The sequence below is a fragment of the Crocodylus porosus genome, unplaced genomic scaffold, assembly GCF_001723895.1.
Source record: "Crocodylus porosus isolate Cpor-Errol unplaced genomic scaffold, CroPor_comp1, whole genome shotgun sequence".
In the NCBI taxonomy this organism is placed as follows: Eukaryota; Metazoa; Chordata; order Crocodylia; family Crocodylidae; genus Crocodylus; species Crocodylus porosus.
In genome coordinates this window covers 1,033,378-1,052,833 of record NW_017728943.1, presented here as the reverse complement: position 1 = coordinate 1,052,833, position 19,456 = coordinate 1,033,378, and the positions used below count along the sequence as shown (strand labels likewise).

The following is a 19,456-nucleotide window of genomic DNA, read 5'->3' as shown; positions in this document are numbered from 1 at the left end:
ATCCACAAGCCAATCCATGGGCTAGATGAAATGGCATGGGGCCAATCCTATTGGACCAGAACTCTGCCCCCACATGCCATATCCATGGCACCTGCTCTGGCCAGTGCAGAACTATGCCTCATGAGGTGCCTCTGTAGGGCCAGTCCAGGACATATGCCATGTGTACCCCAGAGTGTAGGTCAACTCTGGACCAGGGCAGCACTGTGGTCTGGATGATGGACCTCTATAGGCTAGGCCATATTTTTTACACCCCCCGCAACACATTATTATTAATGTAGGGACCCAACTCCCATTGAAATTCTAGGAGTGTTGGGACCCAATTCTCTTAGGCTCTTTGGAAAACCTCAGGCCACATAAGCCACTCAATGTTATTAGGATTCTTTTGTATTATTAAAAGCATCATGCTAATTGGCTATGGACTAGGATGCTGAGTGGGACAGCTCGTCTGGACACTGGATTTATGACTTGCATAAAACACTCATTGGGACAGAGCTGCCTGTTACCTCTTTATAGCTTTCTGGGTAAAGGCTGAAAGCAAACTTTGGCCAGGCTCCACACTGCATGGGGGTAAAGACTCTCCTGAGCACTATCACTGTTCTGTAGACTTTAAGGAGTTAACTCTCGACCTTGCCCTGGCTCCATCTCTGGAAAGTGGAGTTTATAGGCTCCTTTTTACTCCCAGCGCTGAGATCTGACACTCTGGCCTTTTTTAAAATTCTCTCACTCCTGCTATTTCTGCTGGAAACTTCTCCTGCCTGCTTGGGCCAAAAAGCCTGCATTCCCATCCTCACCAACCTGAAGGGCTTTTTCTGATTTCTACTTTGTATTTTCCACACTTCACCCTTGACGAGAAAGAGAGAGACTGCTGGAGGATTTTGTTTTTAACTTGGTTTCACCCATTTATTTTTCTACAACCCCTCCCCTCAGCAGCCATTTCCTTCTTGTAGTGCCTTTTCCTGGAAATAGTCAGGAAAAGTATATTTTCTAGTGTCCTTCACTTCTTTGAACATGTGTCATGGAGATGCCAGTGGGCCCTGCATTCGAAGGAAGTATTTTGCACCCCGCCAAGGTCCAGAAAAATGCTTAAGTGTGCTGGTGACACAGTCCCATGGAAGTCCATGGTGCCACTCACCTGCTCAAGGTTAAGCACATGCTTTAAGTGCTTTGCTGGGTTAGTGCTTTACGTGAGTGGGCTTCTGCAGCCTCATGCATCACTCCTACCTTGAGCTTCCCAGAATATTTCCAGTATCTTTATCCTTGTTTTACAGATGTGGAAACTGAGGCAAGAAGCAAACAGCTTACCCAAGGCCACTCAGCAGGCCAGAACAAGGAACAGAGCCTGCCTCCTTGGAGAAATGGTAGGACATTGCCTACCATGCTATTCTGCTGACTGTATTGTAGGACAAGATGAATCTATGAGGGCAGAGAGAAAGCCTGGCTTCTAAATTAAATAATATGCCTGGTTGAAACCAATCATTTGGGAGCACTTATTAGCTCTCTGCCCAGAGGTATGCATGTCTTGCAAAGAATATATAGAATCCCCATGAGCTTTGGAGGCCCTTTCAATTACATCAAAATAAAGTAATCTAGTTAATGAATTCATCTGTGAACTTCGGGAAAAAGTGAATTATTTGATTATTCAATGATTGTGGGCAGACCAAACTGATTAGGAGCTACACATACACACACTTACCTATATTATTTTGACGGTTTTCTTGTAACTGGAACTTAAAGGACTGTCGTAATAAACAAATCCTGCAGTGTAAATAAACACAAGTCATCTTTACGCCTCTTTCCAGTTTTACAACCCTTCTTATACCACAGTCCTCTGAGCCCTCACTTGGAGAGAGCTGCAAATGACCAGAGCAACCAGCCCTGTTCTTCATCCAAATCTGTAAATGTACGGATATACTCTTGTTCAGTTTTAACCAGAGACTGCCCCCTCCTGGACTCAGAAGGGAATTCACATCCCACAATCTTGTCCCTCCGTGTTCCTGGTTGTATCCCCACACGCCTGTCAGGGGTAGGGCCAGACATAGGCATGGGTGAACGGGGCAGCTAGCTGGGCCCAGACAGAAAGGGGGCCTGAAAATGGTAATTTTAAAATTATTATTATCACTATCTCTGGCAAGGGCAGGGTGGGGAATACTAAAAGTTCACCCAGGGCCACCTGGAGTGTGTGTATGGTGCTGGTCAGGGGTTGAGAGAGACTTGAGAGTCATGGAGACCTCTGCTTCTTTTTCAATGAACTGGCTAGAGATCACCCTCTGGTGGAATGGGAAGATCCCCTGCTGTTACCTTGTTTCACCTTTGGGAACTGTATTAAGCAGAATAGCCTCTGGAGGACTCATCTGAGACACACAAGTGCAGGGATCAGCAGAGCTATTGGCTCTGATGACATGAGTAGGCTGAAGATTGTTAGCTCTGCATCTCCCCCCTCTGGCATTGACCACATGGGAGGGACGTATCATTTTAGCCACTGTTTGCCCCTATCCACTCCAGACCCGTGCATGTGGCACACCTTCATCAAAATGATAGCGAAGAAGGGCTGAAAGGGACTTTCAGAGATCATCTAGTCCAGTGGTTCCCAAACTCTGACAGATTGCACACCACCAGTTTAAAATGATACAACCTTAAGTACTGCCAGCAAATGTTTCAGTTCAACCATAAGTACCACCAACAAATTTTTATCATATAAAGTAATTGGAATAAATCTGTTAATGCGTACCACTGACAGGTTGTCTGCGTACCCTTTGTGGTACACATACCACAGATTGGGAACCGCTGCTCTAGTCCAACCCCTTGCCTGAGGTAGAATCATTCATTGTTACAGACATATACAAATGCTTCATGTATATATACCTATTCTTCATATACAAAAGTGTTCCCAGATTCACACACTCAGAACTAACCTTGCACAACTAACTGCCAGACTGGCGGGGGGAGAGGCGGGGTGCCCAACATGCCAGTTTTCACCACCACACTATCAAACACAGTAGAGATCCTAGTGTCAAATCCCCTACCATGCCAATGGGCCTCCCACTAAGGTACCACAGTATACAGATGGCTAGTCTGAGTTATGCTGACAGTGCATTTTTCTTGGCTGGGCCACCAGCTTTCCCCCTATGCCTCAGGTTCCTGCAGCATGAACAGTCTCTGAGTGGGAAGCAAAGCATGAATGTAGCATTTGGAAACTGCCTCAAGGTCATGCACTGAAAGGCAAAACAGAAAAGCAAATAAATCAATGCATTATGTATGTATTTAGTTATAATAATAGACCCCCAAGTCTCCATTTTGACTTCTGCCCTGAGCTGCAGGGAGTTAAGCCTGATATGAAACAGATTTTTTTTTTAACATCAGTATTGGTACAAGAGCACCACCAGGAGAGCAAGCCCATTTCTCTGCCTAATGGTGCTTCAAACACTCTTGTGAAGTTGAATTAACACCACTAAAGGGAAAGATTAGAAGTCTCTTTAAAGCGGCTCTTGGGGAAGTTTTCAACCCAATCTATCTGTACCCAGGACACAGTATAAAGATCCAGATAATGTGAGAGCAATAAAGCTGTAAAGGCAAGCAGCCTTGGTTTTAAATTAACAGGAGCGTTATTTACATCTGGGTGATCCGATACAGTAGCACCATTGCATAATTCTTATTATTTTAAAGGTGCTTTCTCTCCCTATACATGTAGGTAACGTTAAGGTTAGTTAATTAAAAAGACAGAGTAAGACTGTTTAGTGGGGGGGTTACTTTCCCCTTTTTTAATTGAGTGCTTCATTTTTATTAAGGTCTGTTGGTTTTCTGTCTGGATAAATACATATTATCAGTGTTTAATTCTCAAAAGAGCTGCTGGATACAACACTACTCACATTAAAATGATCATAAATAAGCCCCATGGTTGGTTTTATGATCTCATTTAAGCTGAGTTCTGGCTTGGTTCAGTTTTGTCGACAAACAAGTCAAGGTTTCTGCTCACCAAACAGCTTTGCAGTCGAAGGTTTGTTTCCTAGGGGCCTAGTTTACCTTATTTGGCCTTTTGCTTGCCTTCCCTCCCTGCTGAGGGCATGATACAAAGCCCACTGAACTCTTTCAATTGACTTTGGATCAGGCTCTCAATTCATTTCTCCTACATTTCATGAGATACTTCAGTCAGGATTGGTGCTCCATGCAGGGCCAGACCCAGAGAGGGTACAGTGCCACAGTCACACCCCCCTTTCAGACCATGCTGTGGGAGCAGCACCCAAGGATTTTTTATGTCCCCAGAGCAGGTAAGAACCCCTCCCCCCTTCCCCTCTGTGCTCAAGATCACCTTTATTTCTCCCCTATTCTTCCCTCTCCTCTGCCCTTTTCTGCCACTGTCCCTGCTATCCCCAACTGACCAGGGGCAGGGGGAGCTCCACAGCTACTCCAGCCCAGGAGAACAGGAGTGGTGGCAACAGGTGGGCTCCTCCTCCCTGGACCAGAGGCACCAGGGGCCCTGGTGCTCCCCACCAGCCCAGGAGCAGGTGCAGGAAGGGAGAACACAATAGCCGCTGTGGCTGCTGTTGTCCCCAGCTGAGCTTGGCCCTCCCTGCAGTTCCCTTGGAGCTGGGCAGAAACAGCTTTGAGGCTTCCCCCACACTGCATTAGCTAGAAACAGCAGCAGTGGTGGGTGAGGAGTGGGTGAATGGGAGAGAAAAGATGTGCTGCTAAGCATGGATGAGGAGGAAGGGGTGTTGAGAGCAAGGGTGGGGGGCTGGATTCTAATTTGGTGACTTAAAAAAAAAATCTATGGCTGCTGCTCCTATGGTGTGATTTGCTTGTCTTGAGGGAGGACACTGGGAGAAAGGGTACAGCCACCTCTGCAGCATTGGTCGCTGCTCCTACACCCTGCTTTTCAAAATCACAGAATCATAGAAGTCGAGTCGGAAGGGAGCTCGTAGATCTTCAAGTCCAACCCCCTGCCTGGGCAGGAGAAAAACTGGGCTCAAATGAGTCCAGCCAGGTAGGCATCAAGCCTCCTCTTAAAGACCCCCAGGGTAGGAGCCAGCACCACTTCCCTTGGAAGTTGGTTCCAGATCCTAGCCACCCTAACTGTGAAGTAGTTCTTACAGATGTCTAATCTAAACCCACTCTCCAACAACTTGTGGCCGTTATTCCTTGTTATGCCAGGGGGCGCTAGGGGAAACAAGGTCTCTCCCAAACCCTCCTGGTCCCCCCTAGTGAGTTTATAGACAGTCACCAGGTCCCCCCTCAGCCTTCTCTTGTGAAGGCTGAACAGGTTCAGGTCCCACAGTCTCTCATTGTAGGGTCTGCCCTGTTGTCCCCAGATCATGCGGGTGGCCCTCCTCTGGACCCTCTCAATGTTGTCCACATCCCTCCTGAAGTGGGTCGCACAGAACTGGATGCAGTACTCCAGCTGTGGCCTGACCAGTGTCATGTAGAGGGGGAGGATCACCTCCTTGGCCCTGCTGGAGATGCACCTGTGGATGCATGACAAGGTCCGGTTAGCCCTGCCAACCATGACCTCGCATTGTCGGCCCATGTTCACCTTGGAGTCAATAATGACTCCGAGATCCCTTTCTGCCTCCGTGCTCTCAAGAAGGGAGTTTCCCATCTTATAAGTGTGCTGCTGGTTACTATTGCCCAAATGCAGCACCCTGCACTTGTCAGTGTTAAAGCGCATCCTGTTTTTGTTAGCCACCCCTGTAACCTATCCAGGTCTTGCTGCAGTCGTTCTCTCCCTACTAGCGTGCTCACCTCACCCCAAATTCTGGGGTGTTCAAAATCCTGGATCTGCCCATGTCTCTATGGAAAGGAGGGATTAGTACACAGATAGGAAATGTCCAGCAGCTGGGATGCTCAATGTTTTCTCTACTATGTACCATTCCTGGCCCTACCCTCCTCACTCCCCATGCATATCTGGGCTCTAGCAGGAACCCCACTCCTACTTAGCAGAGAAGGGCAGTGTGTATGTGATTCCCTGACATACCTGCAACCTCCTAACTGAGAACTCATGCCCTGTCCGTTCCATCTACAGTGGGGCCAGCTGGTCTGTCCTTGACCATACTCTATAATTTACTCTGCCTTCTACATGCCACACAGTGCACTGAAAGGTGCTGGAAGGGCAGCCCTGGATCAATGTGCCCCTTGGGGAACTTTCTTCCTAAGCAATTGTCCCATGCCTTGAAGGGACTGATTGGATGAACTACCTGAAAGAAACCAATTGCTTGGGACCTGCTCTGAAGCTCCTTGAATGATGGATCCCTCCTGAGGCATAAGACAGCAGCCACCATGGCAGCAGTAGGGCAAGCAACAACAGACAGGTGACCACTTGCCTTGGAGGAGGTGGTGCAAGTAGTGCTACAGCAAGTGATGACTGTATGAGCACATCCCTCACTCAGCCTCCTGTTGCGAATAGCCATGTCTCCCAGAGCACAGCCGACACCTACCACTGGTTTCACACCCCCAAGCTCCCTGGTAGCCTGGGAGGCTGACTGAAGCAGGTCAGATACAGCCCAAAGGCTATATGTTTGACACCCTAATCTAGAACACTTGCCCAGAGAATGGGAGACTCAAGCTCTGGGTCCCACCCCACCTCATCCAGAGGAAGTTCAAACTTGCATCTCTCTCTCCTCCCTAGTAAAGTGCTGTAATCACCATACCATGGGTTAGGCAATATCCACACCCTACTCAAAGCTAAACCATAGCCCCTTGCATTTAATAATCAGCAAGTAAAATAGATGGAGAGTAGTGCAGTGTAGAAGCTTCTGTCCCATTGGAAAAAAGGGTCCAGGCTAGAACCCAAGAACACCTCCCTTCGAGAGCAATAGGTCTTACATCCTTTGCCTTATTCTCTTCCTCCTGGCCCAACATGGCTCTCTCTCTTGGCTTTGGCTTCAAGGGGAGAACTAGAGGAGAAAGCTGCTTCTAGCAACTATGCACACAGAGTGAACTAGCATCCAAAACTGCATAACTGCTAAAAACTGCAGTTACTCCCCCACACAACTGCCATCTAATAGGGTTAGGTGAAAAAGGACAAACCCTATTTGTTTGCTAAGGCTCCAGTTCAGCAAAACACCTACGCAGTGTTTAATTTGACTCCCCTGGGACTTCAGCACCTGCTTAAGTGATTTGCTAAATGAAAGCCTGAAACAGCAGGCAGCCTTAGATGGACAGAATGAAAAGCATGTTAATGAAAGGCCAGATACTACAGCTGAATGCTGCCAGTCCTCAAAGCCCAGTGACTTCAATTAAAGCTTTTAGATTGATTTCAATAAACTCTGCTTGAGGACCTACAAGAGACAAGACTCCCCAGTCATAAAATACACAAAAAGACAAATATGTACAGTAGCTCCATCATAATTAAAGACATGTGTTATTAAATATTTAGATAATCTGCTTGCCTTTTTTTTTTCTTATTTTTCTGTTAACCTTCCTCAAAAAAAAAAAATTACAAAAACATGTTAAGGACTTCTTGGAAGCACGTTTAGGCCCCAGTATTTTATATGAAAGCATCAAAGTTAACAAAAGTCAAGATGTAGCTGGGGGGAGGAAAGGATTTATTTGCCAACGGCTTCATATTGCAAACTACTTTGAGTAAGAGAGCAAAAGCACAAGGCCATTTTCTTTGGAGCACCGGGGTTCCTGCCTCATAGACACTGTTGTTGCAAATGCTTTTAATGTAAACCGAGGTAAATTCAGCATGAAAATCCGGTGAAAATACCAATAATCTGTTAATCATGCCATTGCCTACCTTGATCTGGGTTGATGCTTTGGATAAACCTGTCACATTAATGAAACTGGACCCATGGCGCCCTCTAGTGTCGGCTGGGTGCTGAGCTGCGGTTAGCAAAGGCTTTGAACTCCTGAACTAAATCTCAGGGCAGTTCCCTTCGGTAGAAATCGGAGCTCTAAAATGAACGAAAATTACAGACTTTGTGTTTTGTTTGCAATATGAGATTAGCACATCAGCAATAGCAAAAGTATGTATCTTTGCCTCTATTTGACCCAAAAATCGGGAACACATGGGCATGAGATACCTTGATGTGCATTGAGGGTAGTCTGTTTTTTAGGGTGTTCAGTTATCTGCTTGCTTTCTGGCCTCCGGGGTTCTGAACCGACCAAGGAATCCTTATCAGGTGCAAAGCAAGGACTCGTAGTGCAGAGAGAGATCTTTTTTTAGACCAACAAGATTTTGGGGGAAAAAAATCTTAAATTGCAAGCTTTTGGGCACAAGCACCCTTAGCGCCCTTCATCAGGCATTGGAGAAAAGAATGTAAACGTTCTCCTGCGTAGAACTGAAAGTTCATATTTATGAGCATCATATCATAAATACGAACTTTCATTTCTACCCAGGAGAACTTTTACAATCTTTTCTCCAGTGCCTGATGAAGGGTGTTTATGCCCTAACGCTTGCAATTAAAGATTTTTTTGTTTTGCAAAAATCTTGATCTAATAAAAAAATGTCATCTCTTCTATGAATCCTGATTGCCTTTTCCTCTAGACCAATATGGCTACAACCTATCAGGTGTTAAGATCTTATCCATCCCACATGTATAACAAGGAGTGTCCTAATGATTAGCCACCCTGTGATGATGGATGACATGTAACATATTTACCTTTCCAAAGACTACCCTGAAAAAAAAGGAGAGGATGAATACAGGATTTGAAACAGGGTGAAGAATAACAGCATAACTCCAAGTAAAACATGGGGTACAAATGTAACAATTATTCATATATTATTTTATGTTATATAAAATAATAGACATGGGGGGAAATCTCCCACTACTGTGTTTTTTTTTTCTCCAGCATCGTCTTTTAAAATAACTTCCTTTGAACCAACTGGACAGGAGTGTGTGTGTGTAGAGGAGGTAGGGGAGAGGGAAATGCATGCATGCATAGAAATAGAAATATAGAAACTGTTCTCCTGGTTATACCAGAGATCTCTCTAGCCCAATCTTCTGTGAAAGTGGCTAATAATTGATGCTTCAGGAGCAAATGCTTTTTTAAAATTTAATCATTATAAGCTATCTCCTACTTTAGAGCTCAGCCTGATCTCTAATAAAGACCTGTTTAAATCATAAAGCAACAAGTATAATATCCCTTCCAGAATTATTGATAACAACTATAACTAGTTAGTCTTGTTATCCATATAGAGGCCCATTCCATTGTATATGTGCTAAATAATTGTAGTGTCTGTATGCATGGCTATGCCACTGGATGAGTCTAATATATGTACATATGTGCATAGCATGTAGTCATAACTGTATTTTACATGTTTATGCATGACTGTGTGTTTGTGTGCATGTACATATGCATAGCACAACTTAGTAACTGTCTGTCTACCTTCACCGGTCTAGTCTATGGAAATTCCAGTTATTAGAGTTTTCTTCAAAAGGAAGTAGAATAAAAATATTTTTTTCAAATACTCTTTGGTGCTGATACTGATAAGTAATTAACCAAGTGGATCTTGATGATCTGTTTCTTCCTTTTTCTGATTATAGTAAACACCTTAATAAATCAAGGAATATCAAGGGAGCTTTCCTTATTTACATCAGGTAACAATCTGGCCCACTTAGTTGTGTTTGTTCATAGTCTTTAACTGAATGCTCATATTTCCATGCTAGATTCACCCTTTCTACTTCCAATAAATCATGTTAAGTCAAGGCAGGGAAGGGTGTGATCCTGTAGCCAATGTTAGCATCTCTTGCAATTGAAATTCTTGCACTCTCAGTCTCAGATTATGTATTTGTATCAAATCCTAGTCAACATTCTGAATTTTCCTGGGGTTTTAAATATGTAGGCTGCTGTTGGATTTTATTCCGCTGGGCATGGAGGAGAAACATTCATCTGCAGGCAGTCAAGCATGCGCCTGAGTGATGATGATGAACTACAAAGTTTTAAAGCAAATGCGCTTTGTTTTTAAAGAAGTTGGACCTATGTGCCTCCTGATGTCAGGATGCTCATCCTTCCTGGAAGGCAGCTGATAACTGCGAAGTTTCAATTAAACTGGGTCCACCCATGAAAATTTAAGTAACTGTATATTAACATTAAAAATGCCTGTTCCATAGGAGTGCAGTTGTGGCTGGGATCTTCCTGAAATGAAATGATGACACCTCACTTACTGATTGCTTCACCCCACACAGGTAACCTGTCCTAAAACACCTTTAGCATTTCCTTCTGGTAACTTTTTTCTTGTGATCCACTCTTTTTCTCAACTAACTATTGTCTAGGAATCAGTTTGTCTTCTTATGATGACTAACTCATCCCTACAGTGGGCAGGGGCATTTACTAGAAGAAGCTTTTGCTTCTGTTTTGTATACTTTATTTCTCTCCTAGTGGTTGCTCAACTTTGAAAAGGATACCCCCTGGTGGGCTTCAGCACCAGTTTTGCTCAAGATCCAACACCAGCAGCCAGCACTTTTTTAATAACAAAAGGTGAACCATTGATTAAGCAAAACCCAGAAGGCCAACACCTTCTTCTAAGAAGTATAGGACATGCAAACCTTTTGTGCCCGAACTTTAAATTTAATTTATTAAGTGATTATCAAAGAATGCCTTGAAGATGTGGGAGATAGAGGTATAAAACAGGAAGCAGGATGGCTAACAAGGTGCACTTCAAGAGGAAAGAAACCACTCAAGAACATAAGAGCTGCAGTAACTAGCCCAGGCTATGGATCCACGCCTTGGAGGAAGCTGTAAGGACATCCATCTCTCTGTGGAGCGAGATACAGTTGCTTCCACAGCTAAATGATACTATACTTTGGGTTGGAGCTTATTATATATTGTAATAAATAAAACCGTTCTGATTTTATCGACTGTGTTGTCATGTCAATCTTGAAGTGTACTAGCTAAGATCCCACTCTTTTGGTAAGACAGCCCAGCTCCTGAAAGCCATTAATCACTTGGGTAATTTCACAGGTGAGTAGCTCATGGAAATCCCTAGGGTGGCTTGCACCTGTAAATGTCTTCAGGGCCAGGATTTGTTTAAGTGTTACCTAATTAGATGCCCCTGTAGACTGAAGTTATCTCTGGCCTCATCATGACTTGAAAGTATGGTTCATTATATGTAAAGCATTTTTGGTTCAGAGGAACCAGCTGTGGGGACCCTGGCAGCTTCCTTGGCCCATTCAATCCCTTGCCACCGAGATTCCCAGCATAGGTGTAGTTATTTCCAGCTGTGATTTGCCCCTCTCTCTCTCTCTGCTGGCCATGAAATTTGGCTGGACCTACATAAAATGTAAATGACAAAATTACAATAAAAGTGCATCTTGCACAAAAATGCAAGATTGTAAATGGGACTATGTGAAATTAAGCAATCCCAGCTGATTACATCTCCTGTGCTAGTTGCAACTGGACCCAATGTCTTACTATGTTAAAGCATTCATAGATAACTGCATCTCCCTATGTGATTCTGATCTGCTTTTTGACACATCCTTCCCTGATTTAAGTCAGTTTGGGGTTTTGTAATATCTCTATAAACCACCACTGATTCAGAATATTTTGGGTTCTGTCCCACTGTTAAAACAATTGCCAGAAACAGTGTCCTGTAATCAGTGCCACCAAGGTGTCCCATTCAGTCAATAAAGCCCCATCCTAGAACTGATTAAAGTGGAACTTCCTGACTGATCAAAAGCCTGCAAAAGCAAATTTCAGAAACAAACTATGCAAAACAGGATCCAAGAGGCTAGCAATTGTAATATGATGATCCCCTCCCCTACATGTTTTGTTCGGACTTCAACTGTCCAGCTATCAAGAAGGAATGCTTTGAAGCTATATAATTGAAGAGTATAAGAAAGAAACAAGAGTTGCCAGGAAAATGTGCTCCAGCTGAGAAATCACTGCAACATTGTGACCTGCGCCCAAGTGATCTCTGTCAGGGTCGGATCCAGGGGCCGGTGAATGCTGTAAAGATTGATATGGCCTCCTGCCTGTATTGGTGACAGACACTATTGCAGTGTCTCTCACCAATACAATACACTATTGCAGTATACTGAACTTTTGTGATAGCTCAACTATTTCAATATTGGGAAGGAGTCTTTTCTGTCACTTTGTCTTAATAATTAATAACCACAGATAGCTTTATTAAAGCCTTTCTGTCATTCATCCAACCAAGAGCAGGGTCAATCCTTAACTGCACTAGGTTTGAATCCCATTCTTGACTGAAAGTCTCCAAGCCCACCCACCTGCTTGATTCAGGATGGGAGTCCTTCTTCATCCTCCTAGTCAACAGCCCTTATGCAAAGGGGCTGTGTTTGACTTGCATTTACTCCCTGGCAATTGAAGTAAGTGGTTTGTTTCAGTCTGATTTGAGCCAGGGCTTTAATCAGGGTATTGGGATGTCTGTAATACCTACCTCTCTATGCACAGGGATTGTTCATGATGCTTGTCATGCTCTCCTATGAAGACCTTCGAGCTGTCTTCTTTGTACCTACATGAAGACTCGCAATGAATCTGTGCAGAAGGTCAGATTTCCTTCCCCATTTCCTGCATGGGTAAACTGAGGAACAGACAGCTAAAGCAGCTGCAATTTAAATCTCTAGCACAGTGGGAACTGGGCCTGGAAAAAAGTTTTATGGCTAGCACATTAGATTGGGATTCAGGACATATGAAGTTAGTTTGTGGCCCTGCCACAAACATCTTGGGTGACTTGGGTAAGCCACTTTATCCTTCCTCCACCAGCTGCACAATGGGGCCAAGGCAGCTTCCTTCCTCCCTCTCCATCTGTTTAAAAGATAATCTTGTGCAGGTCAGGACCCTGTTTCTCTCAGTTTCCACAGCACCCAGAACAATGGGGCCCTGTCCTGAGCTGGGGGCCGCCAAGGAGACAACAATAAATAATAAGGGCTGGATCTCCTGGTTCCCACTGGCTATCTTGCCCACCACCCCCAGTCTCTTGTTGCCTCTGCAGGTATTTCATGTGGAAGAGGCTGCACTGACACTCAGTGGAGTTGTCTCGTGAGCACTGAAGCAAAGGGACCCTCTTTGTGGGATGCCTTCTGCCCTGTCATCTCCTGACCTGCTGCATCTCCCATTTCCACCCAACCTCGCCTGCCATGAGATGCTGCTCCTCATTCAAGACCATGACCTGTGACCCTCAAGGTCAGACACTTCCAGTCCCAAACACAGCATCTCCCCAGCCTCCAAACTCCTCGCCTTGGAAGCATCCAACTATTCACATCCTCCTCCCTCCCCCTCAAAAAGAACGCACATTAGTAAAAATAATATATGAGGTGACATTGAGGGGGTGGGGAAGAGATTTTAAAAGGCCTCCATCTTGCATGGATGTGTGCTAAATAGTTCAAGAGGATGCTGCTGGGCAGACAAGTCTTTACACAGGCAATCCACAAGCTCAAATCTGGGAGGTTCATTTGTCTGCTGATGGGTCAGCCTGGATTAATTTGTTTAGCCCAAAAGGATTGAGAGAGACAAAAGAAATCCACAGGCCTCCCTGAGCCTGGGAGCAGAAGAGTCTGAGAGGCTGGACTGGGCCAAAGTTAGCTACCGGCTGGGGACGTGGTTCTTCAGAGAGAGGGGCCTTTCTGCTCCAAGGGCTGGGAGGCTTTGACGCTGCCCAGAGAGGAACCATAAAACCTTCCAGGCAAAGTCCTTGGATAGACTATGGGGGGAGGGCAAAGAAGTGCAGATCACTTAAATTAAAAGTGGACTTCAGCTATGGGCTTGGGTTTTTTTGTTGTTGTTGTTACATTTCCGGGAGGGTTGTTTTCTCTGTTTTCCCACCCTCCACTAGCCAAGCTCCTACCAGACCTACAAAATGCACCATTAATTGGAAAACAGACCCTGGAGCTTTTTTTTTTTCCCCCTTTATGGCTGCTGTTGCTGCTCTGATTTCTTCTAGGGGGTTTTTTCTTCTTTTTTTACTGGCATGGGCCTAACGATCAAACCACCTTGGGCAGAAGCCCTGCCATGTCAGCGGCACAGGAGAAGGAGAGCAAAAACAACCTGATTGCATTCCTGCCGGGGCTATTGAAGGTGATCTTGGGCTTGCTCTCATCTCTCCATACCCTGAGGATCCATCCAGCTGGGAACAACGTTCAACTCCAGACGCGCTGAAAACCCTGCATCTAAAGACCAAGCCATGAATCAGCTCCACTTGCCAGGTTTGAGTATTTAAATTCATGCTCAACCCTTAGGGATCGGAAAGGGAAAGAAAGGCAAAGAAAGAGAGGATGAAAGTTGCCTTCAGGAGCACAATGAAAACTCACCCGGGGGCTGAGGTCGTAAAATAATTGTTACCTTGTAGCTTGGGGTCAAAGTAACTTTTACAAGGAAGATTTGAGTTTTCTTAAAATAAGAGAAAAAAGGGCTGGGCCCCTAGTGTTAAAGACAGGATTTGGTGAGGGAAGTGCCTGCCCTGCTAGTTTATCTACAGTCCAGCCAGCTAGGGTGCACCCAGAAGTGACTATTTTTCCCTCTTTTCCACTGGAGGTGAGATATGTCCTCATCAGTTCCACTCATGTGGGAAAGTCCAGGCTCTTGAGGTGCCCTGAGAGCTTTAAGCTTTTGCTGCCCTTTGGCTGCTACAGTTTGGTGAGTGTTTATCAAGTGACTGGCCTATGGGGCACCAATTTCCAAACGTATTTACTGTACTGTCCCCCAGGCTTCAAAGAGGCTCCATTGGCGAAAGTGGGGAGTGGGGAAATCGCCTTCCCTGTAGGGCTTCATTTAAAAAGCATTAAAGGAAATAAACATATTTAACTAAACAACCAAATCGGCTCCAGCCCCCTGGGTGAGTGGAGGTGAAAGGCGGATCGGAGGACTTTCTGCGCGGGGCAGGAGTGGGAAGCCACGTGAGAGATTCACATGAAGGGCATAAAATAAATGCGATCCAAAGCGGGATAACAGGCGAGCCGACCCAAATCCAGCCGTTGCCTATTTTACATTCATTTAAAGATGGTTTGGTGGACAACTGCCGCGTGATGAAACTCTTTAGGGTCTGCTGCGAGGCTGTGATCTGGGGTAGGGGTGATCAGTAGATCTGTCGTGGTTCACAAATGCCTCTAGACTAAGGTGTAGAAAGGAGGGCGCTTTCTGAAATAATCAGGCGTTACGATCTGTTCTTCTCTCCGCAGCTCTTGAAGCTTTTGCCCTCTGCCTATTTATGATTCTCTGCAAAAGTAAAGGCTTTCTTCTTGTGCTTGGGAAAGATTAGGAGGTGGTGAGAAGAGACAGAGTCAGTTCCCCCCAGTCCACACACTGAAGCCACAGTAATGCGCGGCTTATGTCTTCCCATAATATCCCTCTTCTGGTCTCACCCCCTCCCTCAAATGTACCGACACTGCTAAATTCAATCGTTGGCAAGAGTAAGAGATGATAGAAAAGGGAGCACGTCTGTGAAGCCAGGAAGGGTTTGCAACACGTATCGACACATAATACACGGTGGCCTGATGCTTTTTATCACGGCGTTACCACGCTTACCCCAGATTAAGATAATACTCTGAAACCCGAGATAAGCTAGCCAAGTAATTTAAAACTCGGTGAACAGCAAGGTCCTAAGCCAGCAGGCAGGACTTCTCCTGGGACTTGCAGCGGGGAGGGGCGGAAGCAAATACATTTTTTGTGAAACAGTAACTCCTGGGGAAGGAGGACTCGACCAAGCGTGAAGGGTTTCCCATTTCATAACCATTTATGAGACTCAGCCCTTGACGGTCCTTTAGTTAAAGACTATTTTAAGGTATTTTGGCTGCCAGAGATCTCTCTGCCCCTTGCTAAGCAGGAATGAATTCAGCTCCACATTCCAGGGGTCACGTTTACGAGGACTGTAGCCAGCAAGGCGGGTAATAAAATGCTTGCACGGAATCTGGAGAAGTCGGAAAGTCACACTTGGGAGGTGCAAAGCTAGTGGAGAAAGCTGTGCCTGGGTATTTCATAAGCAGAGCTTTGTTGCCTTGTGTTTTCGAGTTGCCAGGCATCTGGGAAGTTTTGTTTTTTTGCTTTTAATGGGCGGATCGTGATTATTTACCAGTCTCCAAAAAGAAAAATATATCTCAGAAATGTACCGCAAAGACGCGTACACAGGTAATATCAAGGTATCCTCTCTGGACATTTAAGTTTTAATAAGTTTGCTGGCTGCCGAAAATCCCGCTCGTGTCTATTCCTTACAGAGGCAAGATTTAAAAAGCAGTGGATACAGTTTTCCAGGAGAGACCAACTTTCTCCCAGTTCTGTGAACCCCGCATCCGCAAGGCTGCTCAGAAACGTGCCCATTCCCCCGGCTTAACCATTCAATAAAAGGCTTTCAATTACGATCCGGATAGGATTTCGCCAGACACGTCCTCTAAAAAAAAAAAATCCCAGAATAGAGTTCAAATTAATTCAAAATATTTTAAAATGCCCTACGCGGCCACTCGTTTAAAGCTGCAATATCATTCACTCCAAAAGAAACGAGTATGTATAATTCATGCGCCTATGGAGAGCGCAGGACTCGGCTTCCTCTATCTTTGAAATGTAGGATCTGCAATCTAAAAAAAAATCCAATTTGATATAGTTTTTTTTAAAAAAAGAAGCCTTTTCCCCAGATTCCTATCTTCATGCTCATGGGGCTGCGGGAATGTAAAGCCACTGATTTCAATCTCACTGCTCCTGCTTTATGCCATCCTGCGGTCAACACCAGCCCCACGTAGTGCCTGCCATGGCTACAGTATTGAACTTTGCTTAGCAAGAAGTCGAGGCCCTGAGTCCGCTTAAGTGTGAATGATCTTGGGTTCCTAGGGGAGGCTGTTAATAATAAATGTGAGCTGGCTTCAACGTCTTATCCTCACAGATGAGTATGTGCCGGGTTAGCTCACTTCTCCTGTCCTGTTGTACCCTCAGCTCTCCCTAATGCCGCCCAAACTCCCTCTTCTAGCACTTTCCCCTTGGTCAGATTCAGAGCCCAGCCATTGCGAAGACAACTTGGAGCTGCCCAAATGCACTGGACTTCTTTGCCAGGGAGGGCTCGACCCCAGCTGGTAACACCCACCCACCAGTGTACCCAGTGAAGGCCACAGGGAATGAACTCCGAACTGGGGCAGAGCATTTCCTGGGGAAAAAGAAAAACCCCGGCCAGAAATGCTAAGTACGGTCGTAGCGGGTGGGTAGCTCTGTGGGTTCATTTATACCCTCGCCATCCACCCTCTATGTTGACACCCGAAGTTAAGTCTAGAGGAGGAGGCCAGATCGTGTTAAATACACCCTTTGTGCATATCCAACACGCCTGAGTGTGCAGCAAGGGGGTTCACGTGCTTGCAGTACGTGCTGTGGGGTGTGTATACTCCTTTCCTCACGTGCGTGGCTGCAGGTAAGGGCTGGGCTCATTGCCTTCTCCATGGCTTGCCTTTCAGCCTCAGCTCTCAAGCCGGGGTTATACGCACGGGCTGGGGAAATCGGGGTGTCTGAAGGTTGAGCCCGGTGCAGAGAGGAGATGCCTGCCCGCCCTCGTTTGGGCAGACACCCCCACCTTCCAGGCTAGGCACTACCTCTCTGCCTCCCACCGGGCCCCTCCAGGGCGATTCCTCTGAAAAGCTGAGGGCAGAGCTGTGACCAAGTGGGGAGGAGGGGCGGCGGACCCTCAGGTTGGTTACCGATGCCTGCATTTCTCCTCGATCCCAGAAATGCACTCCCGGTCCCCTGCAACCCAGTGAAGTTTCCCATTAAAATTGACACCAGGGGATGGTCCTAGCAGGCTTGTCCATCCCGGATTGGTTAGCTCGCCGGAAGTGGCTCGCAGACGCATTTTCTAACAGATAAGTCCATTGCCAGAGACCTTTTCCCCTTGCCCCAAAATATATTTTTTGCGAAAGCCCCAGCCAGCGCCAGCCCGCCGCTGTGACCCACGCTGCCATCAGTGCTGTGGGCCAAAGGGAACAGTGACAACCCGGTTTTCCACCCTCCCTTCCCACCCCCACCCCTCCTTAGCAAGGCTCCACAGTGCAAACTGGGGAGGGGGGAGTTTTTCCCCACCTCCTTTGGGGGTGAAATGAGTCGCCATCAGCCAGGACTGCGGTGCCTTCCACCTCACTTCCACCCGGGTTGGGGGGACCCTCCAGGGCCCCTTGGTCCCCAGAAGATCCATCCCTGCCTGTACGCACCAAGAGGCAAAGACGAGGCGTGCTATTTGGGATTTGATGCTGAGAAATATCCGCCCCCCCAGGCTGAGGTGCCCTTTTTCTCCAAGCTGGAGCCCGGATCTGGTTCCAGCAGCCCTGGGAGTGGACCTGGTCACCGCTTCGGCGCCTCGCTGCCGCCGTATCTGTCCATCAGACCAGCAGGTTCCCAGCCGGCTCCTCTGCCTACTGACTTCACTCCCCCCGCTGTGCAGGGGCATCCGCGGGAAGGTAACTCCCCAGGCTCCTGCTCAGACACTGAGAAGGGGGATTATGAGGTGTCGCTCATACTGAAGCCCGCCTATGGATCTGAGACACCTAGCAGAGAAGATCAGTCCTTTTTTCCGCAGGAAGCTCCATCTTTAGACAGGTCTAAAGATGATAAAACAGCACAAGAAATCCAAGGTGGGTAAAAAAAAAAGGGGGGTGCGGGGGAGGGGGGCAGAGGGGAGGGGGGGAAAAAACCTTGATTGCAAAAGAAGGCAACAATGTCAGTGGTCGGAAAGGGTAGGGACAGCAGAAGGTTTGCAGTCAAAACAAGGTGATTGCAGCCAGGCTGCCAAGGACTGGAGTATTTTCCCCTCCCCCGCCCCCCCTAACACAATGGCCCCCGTTAGTTAAACACTAATCTACAGCAGGGTAGATCTCAGGCCAGGCTCAAATCCCAGCCCTCCACCTAAACGGGCTCTACAGGAAGGACTGAGAGAACAAAAAGAAAAGAGTCGGTGCTAGGAGAGATTGTCTTGGTGGTAACAAGTGGTGGGATTTTCCCCGCGTGCTTGTTTGCCCCGGCTACTCTCTTAGCACTAAGCACGCGTGTGCACACTCGCAGGCAGGTAAGTCAGCTGTGGACACGAAGCGCCGGGCAGCGGGTGTGGGCGATCGGGGCTCTTCGGGGTGAGGTGGGGCTGGGGCTGGGAAATGCTCCGAGTGCCAGTTCCAAAGGTTTCCCCCTCTCCTCAGCCGCAGACACCTGTACAGAAACCCCCTGCCTGCCCAGCCCTGGGAAGTGCTGCTCAGACCTTTACTTTAAGGGGGGGGAAAGAGCTCCTTTCATACCAATCCTCTAAAATATTCACCTAAAACCGCCCCTTTGCTTCTTCCCCAATATTGAAGACAACGATCTGGGGGGCGGGGGAACCCACAGCCTCCTAGGAGTTATTTTTTCCCCTTCTACTGATCTGTTCGGAGGTTCCCGTCCGTAATAATAACGAGGAGGAAACCGTACAGCCGGCGCCTGCCACCCCGGAAACCGAACTCAAATTAAATGACCTCCTCCCAAATATTTAAACCCCAAAGCGGACCTTAATTGGGGTTCGGGCGTGGGGGAGGGGACTCCTCGTATTTCACCGGGGTCTTCACAATATAAAAGG

At 46.6% G+C, this 19,456-nt stretch overlaps 1 protein-coding gene and 1 long non-coding RNA gene across 4 annotated transcripts in view; one reads left to right on the top strand and one right to left on the bottom strand.

Annotated features, from left to right (window-relative positions):
- Window positions 1-2,110: 2,110 nt before the first annotated feature.
- Window positions 2,111-19,456, bottom strand: part of LOC109318912 — an 18,845-nt gene continuing 1,499 nt past the window's right edge. Inside the window, exons 2-3 of one of the 3 annotated variants that reach the window (XR_002103344.1) lie at window positions 7,733-7,889; window positions 2,111-3,212 (exon numbers count right to left, since the gene is read on the bottom strand). This is a non-coding gene — a long non-coding RNA (uncharacterized LOC109318912). Of the gene's footprint in view, window positions 3,213-7,732; window positions 7,890-16,038; window positions 16,707-19,456 lie in introns of those variants that run through there. The other 2 variants (XR_002103343.1, XR_002103345.1) reach the window with 2 other exon arrangements.
- The window catches only part of HOXB9 (homeobox B9), a 22,488-nt gene continuing 20,893 nt past the window's right edge, over window positions 17,862-19,456 (top strand). The window contains exon 1 of the transcript XR_002103342.1: window positions 17,862-18,488. The gene's annotated coding sequence lies outside the window, so the exon portion shown is untranslated. The remainder of the gene's footprint in view (window positions 18,489-19,456) is intronic.